We start from the raw sequence: 5,681 nt of genomic DNA, 5'->3' as shown, positions 1-5,681 counted from the left end.
CTGCTGGTCTTTTCTTTATTTAAAAACACGGTTTTCCTGTACATTGCGGAGAGCAGGTGGCTCGGCCACGCTGATCTCACTGCCACAGTCGCCAGGAGCGGGGCTGACGCTCCCGGTGGCGGGCGACCCCCACCCAGCCCCGGCCAGGGTGCAGCCGGGGGCCCCGCTGCGCTTGGGGCCTGTGGGGTGGGGGGCACGCATGGTCCCGGGGACCCGAGGGGCTCGGCCCTCCTGAGACGGCGCTCGCCTGTGCCCCACGGTCAGGAGCAGACACGCGCTGGCGACACGTCGGTGAGGCCGTGGCCTGTGCTCGCTGCCGCACCGCGATAGAGCCACCTAGGGCGTCGGAGCACGAGGCCGTGCCCCTCGGGTGGGTGCCGTGTCCACGTCCTTCCTGTTTCTTCCCTGACGCGGAGGTCAGGGACCCTGGGGCCTCCCCGCTGTCTGCGCTCGCCTCCGGGCGGCTGCCTCCGGGCTCTGTGGACCCGGCCCATGTGGACGCGGTGCCAGCAGCTGTGCCCCTGCACTAGCTCCGCGTCCCCCAGCGCCTGCTCCCGGGCTCCTCGCCTGCGCAGCCAGACGTGGAAGGTCACCCCCCCCCCCCCGCCCTGTCCCGGAGCCACAGACTCACGAGGCTGTCTAACACGTCTGCGGTTGGCCTGCCTGGCCCCCCAGGGACCGTCGGGGGGGTGGAGGGGCTCGGCGACCTCATCTGATCCTTGCACTCCATCGGTTGAGAGGGGTCGAGGGACGCCCCCAACGCACAGACACGGCGGGTGCAGAGTGGGGTCATAGGGCACACCAGCAGCGGGGCCGGGGTCACAGAGTCTGTCCCCTGGGCTGCCCCCGGCCCCCAGCGGAGCTGCCTCTTGTGTGCTCTCAGGGCCCAGGCGGGAGGGTTGGACCCCAGCTTCACCACCTCTGTCAAAGCCCCGCAAGACCTGCAGCTGATGGGTCCCGACCCCATACCGTCTCGTCTTTGTCCCGTCCTGTCCCCATCCCCATCCCGTCCCCGTCCTGTCCCCATCCCCATCCCTGTCCCCGTCCTGTCCCCGTCCCCATCCCGTCCCCATCCCCATCCCCATCCCATCTTTGTCCTGTCCCATCCCCATCCCCATCCCTGTTCCCATCCCGTCCCGTCCCCATCCCATCCCAGACCCATCCCCGACCCATCCCGGACTGCAGAGTGGGCCGTCTGGGCAGGGCCCGGTGCCCAGAACTTACAGGGGACCCTTTGCCTGCTGCACGTGCCACGAAGCCGCAATGCACAGAGCGATGGGTGTTGGCGTCAACTCAGGTGGGTCCCCACGACCTGCTGCGAGCCCCAGCCTGCGCCTGCCCCTGCACACCGGGCTCCGGCAGGCCCAAGCGTCCCCCGCCTCTCCCTCGAGGCCTCACCACGCGACCTGTGGGGTCCCCTCCAGCTTTTTAAGAAAGTGACCCTGGGGCACCAGGGCGGCTCAGTCGGTGAGGCATCCAGGTGTCCCCTGGGGTCCTGGGATCCAGGCCTGAGGTGGGCTCCGCACTCAGCGCTCCCCTCCCTCCCCCCTCCCCCTCCCTCCCCCCTCCCTCTCTCCCCCTTCCAACCCGTCTCCCCCTCTCTCCCTCCTCCTCCCTCACTCCCTCTTCCTCTCCCTCTCTCCCCTTTCCTCCCCATCTCCCCTCCCTCCCCCTCTCCCTGTCCCTCCTCCCTCCGTCCCTCCCCCTGCCCCCTCCCTCCCCCTCCCCCTCCCCCTCTCTAATAAATGAAATGTCAAGGAAAAAAACCACTTTACAGAATAACAGTGTTTGGGTTGGGACTGAGCCGAGTGGGCCTGCGTCCATGAGCCGGCGCATCCCGGCAGCCCGGCCCCGGGACCCCAGGGCGCAGGCCCGCCTCCGGGCTGCATCACGGGATCCGATCCTCGGTTGCATCCAGAAAAGCTGGGACACGTACAACAGGCTTTGTCCAGCGTCACTGAGGAGCCCTGAGTACTGTCCTTGCCACCCACGAGCAAATATTTACCCCGCAGTGATGCTGGGCAGAGACCCTGACCCCGCCTGTGCGTCAGGCCCGGGGCCCACCCCCAGGGGCGTCACGTGGTCGGGTGTCTGTGCCCCAAGTGGGGGGGGAGCCTCCTGGCTGCAGACGCGGGAGGGGGAGGCTCTGCAGCCCTGGGATGGGGGCAGGAGGCTGCGGGAGGACCGGGGCGCTGCGCTGTGACAGCGAGGGCAGGATCGCAGGCGGACAGGCTGGGGGACGAGGGTCACTTGGGGCCCCATGGACAGCCTGGGCTTGGGGGCCAGGGGCCAGGCCGGGAGGGCCCCGGGGACACCCCAAACAGTGCGCCGGCTTCCAAGGAACCTTAGCCCCACGGCCCAGAGCTGTCCTGCTGGCGGAGAGGCCAGGCGCAGGCTCTGGAGGGGCTGAGCTCACGCCTCGGGGCAGGGGCGCCCCCGAAATGGGCTTCGGAGCCGGCTGTGGGCTGGCATGTGGTGCATGTGAAGGCGTCGGGTGCACACGCAGGCCCCACGTCCCCCCCCCCCCCCCCGTGTCACACACACGGGTCGGGCTTGCACGATGTCACGGGGCCCGGACAGCAGAGCCGGGGTGTGGCCAGGTCCTGCCCTGTGTCCCCGGGCCTCGAAGACAGTTTGCGGGGCTGGAGCTCTGTGCTCACAGCACCCGCGGAGGGGCCGCCCCTCCACCTGCTGGGGGAGACCGAGGCAGAGGGGAGGTGGCAGTCCATGCCCGCACCTGCCGGGCACCCCTCGGCCCTGCGAGCACCCTGGGATGACGCAGCGGCACCGCGGGAGCTGCTCCGGGAGGCCCCGGGATGCGTCTGTCCCGAGTGTGGAGCCGGTACAGCGGGCGCCTGGCGGGAGGGGAGGGGGGCACCGTGTGCCCATGTGCCCGGGACGGGCCCCCTCGGCCTCCTGCAGCCCCGGGGCACCCGAGGAAGGGCAACCCGGGGTCCTTATCCTCACTCCTCACCCCGGGGACGCTGCTGGCCTCGGCTCGGCCCCCATCCCTGTGTCCCCTTAATCCCCGCACCTGACACTTGTCCCCCTTATCCCCTTCCCCGGCTGCCACAACCACCAGCCCAGGCCCTCCCACATGCTGCTTGTCCGAGGCCCCGTCGCCCTGGTTCCCCCTGACTTGCTGACTGACACAGCGTAATTTTTCTATTTTAGAAACAGAGACAGAGCATGGAGGGGGGTGGAGGGGAGGAGAGGGAGGGGTAGGCTCCCCGCGGAGCACGGAGCCCCATGCAGGGCTGGATCCAGGACCGGGGATCACGACCTGAGCCGGAACCCAGAGTCCACGCTCGAGGGACTGAGCCCCCCGCATCCCGGGCCCACCGCCCCCCCCCGCCCCCCCCCCCCCGCCCGGCAGCCACTGCCCTTGTCCGCTGGCCTGGGCGGGGGTGTTGGGAGTGGCTCGCAGAGACCCCAGCCCGTGCTCCTGCTCCCCGTGCCCATCCTTTACTCAAACCCCCGCCTCCGGTGGCCCCGCAGAGGCCTGCAGCTCCCCCGCGGGAGCCCCCGCACCCTGTGCAGACCATGGGACCGCTCCTCCCCCGTGGCCTCCCCTGTTCCCCTGTGCCGTGGCCCCTCCCCGCCTCCTCTCTGGCCTGCCTGCCCTCCCCCTCACTGCCGGCACCGCAGAAGGTAGTGCCTGGGGGCTCCGGTCAAGATGTTGGCCCCGGAATCGAGTCCCGCGTGGGGCTCCCTGCCCACTGGGGAGCCTGCTTCTCCCTCTGCCCCTCCCCCTGCTCGTTCTCTCTCGCTCTCGCTCTCAAATGAATAAATCAAATCTTTTTTTTTTTTAATGGCCATTTTGGGTCCCAAGTGCAGTTGCCCGTGGAGTCAGCCCTAGATGCTCACAGCCCCGCAGTGGAAGCCAACTCGCCCCACCCTCACTCAGGAGGCAGTGGGGAGCCCAGGCTGGGGGATATTGGGCACCGAGCAGCGAGGGCGGGGGGGGGGGGGGGGGACCGGATGCAGCTGGGGGCCCGCGTGTCCCTCGTCCCTGACCCTGCTGGTCGGCCGCACCCGCACCCGTTCTCCCAGCAGAGGCGCGGCCCATAGCGGGGGCTGTGACCCGGGGTCCCCGTGCCACCGCTGCCAACCGCAGCCAGGAAGGTCCTCTCCAGCCGAAAGGCTCAAGTTGAAGCTTTCAGTTACTAGAAAGAGAGAGAGAGATGAGGGGGAGGGAGACAGAGACGCCCCCGGGGGGGGTGCAGGGCACAGGGGGTACACGGGGTGCAGGGGGCCAGGGGTGCCCTTGATGCAGGCAGAGCTGAGGGCACGAGTCCATGGGAGCAGAGCTGGGCCCTGGGCGTGCCCCTGTCAACCTCGGGAGCAGCGTCCACGGTGGGCACAGGCCCTGAGCTGAGCCAGTCCTGGGGCCTGAGAGAAGGGTCGCTGCTCCGGGCCGGGTGCTGTCTTCACAGGATACAGCCCAGTTTGCCTACAGCTCCTGGCTGCACCCGAAGTGCGCCCTGTGGTCCTACCCCTGCTTCCCTGACACCCCCCCCCCCCGGCTGCGGGCCATGCCCCCCGCCCCCCCCCGTGGCCCCAAACGTCCCCCCAAACGTCTGCGGGTTCGGGGACCAGGGGCGGCCGGCGTTCTTGGGGGTGTGGACACCCGGCGCTGCCCCCCAGGTGGCAGCCCTCCCCACAGCCCCCCTGACCCCCGCCCTCCCCACAGCCCCCCTGCCCCGCCCTGCCCCCCACCCGCCCTCCCCTCTCCCCACAGTCAGATGTTTTGATGCAAGTCAGCAGTTACCACAAACAGAAGCACAGGTCGCTCACCCTACAAAGGGGTTTATGGGCTCCCGGAACAGAAAACAGCTTTAGGGGAAGTTCCTGTGGAGCCGGAGAGGCTGCCCCACAGGCTAAGGGCCACCACCAGGGACACAGGCTTCCTCTGCGTCGTCTTTTCCCTCTTGGTTTCACCCTCAGAGTCCCCACAGGCGACCCCACAGCACTGGGCTCCCCGCCGTGGTGGTGAAATGGCTGCAGTGGCTCCAGATGTCACCACCTCACTCCCCGATTTCTGGAGGAGCCTGGAAGCTTCCTTTCCTCAGCAGAAGTCCTGGTGTTTCGTCGCCTCCGACTACGTTAAGCTCCGGCTCCTGAGCCGCGTCTGGAGTCCAGCGGCACCTGCGCTTGCAGAGGGGGACGGGGCGTGTCGCCCGAGGGGCAACCATGGTCCTTTGGAAAACAGGAACCAGGCACGCACACGTTGCTGGGAAACATCCCGAGCACAGAGTTTCTGCGTGCTCGCAGCGCTGCCTCCAGTCACTCGGCCTGCCGGCTCCTTGCACGCGCGCCGGGCAGCCTGTGTCCTGCTGGAGTAAGGGAAGTCGGGCTCCGGCCTCGCTCCTGGCGTCCGGGCCCTTGAGAAGCCACCCCAGCTCCCGCTGCCTCGGACGCTGCAGGGGGGCCATGGGGGAGCCGATTCTGAGACAACACAGGACTTCAGGGGACACGCGGGCCAGCTCGCATTTGCAGCCCAGCTGGGCCGCACGCGTCCTGCAGCTGGCAGCACCTTACCTGGTGGCCTTGGAGCGGTGGCCAGTGTCCCAGGAGGTGAAGCCCATCCAGCGGCGAGCATCCCAGGAGGTGAGGCCCGTACAGCGGCCAGCGGCCCAGGAAGAGAGGTGGTGATAAATCTAGGTGATGTGTGTGAGAAA

Source organism: Canis lupus, chromosome 13, assembly GCF_003254725.2.
Source record: "Canis lupus dingo isolate Sandy chromosome 13, ASM325472v2, whole genome shotgun sequence".
Lineage (NCBI taxonomy): Eukaryota > Metazoa > Chordata > Mammalia > Carnivora > Canidae > Canis > Canis lupus.
The sequence above is the reverse complement of the archived record's forward strand: the minus strand, read 5'-3'. Positions refer to the sequence as shown.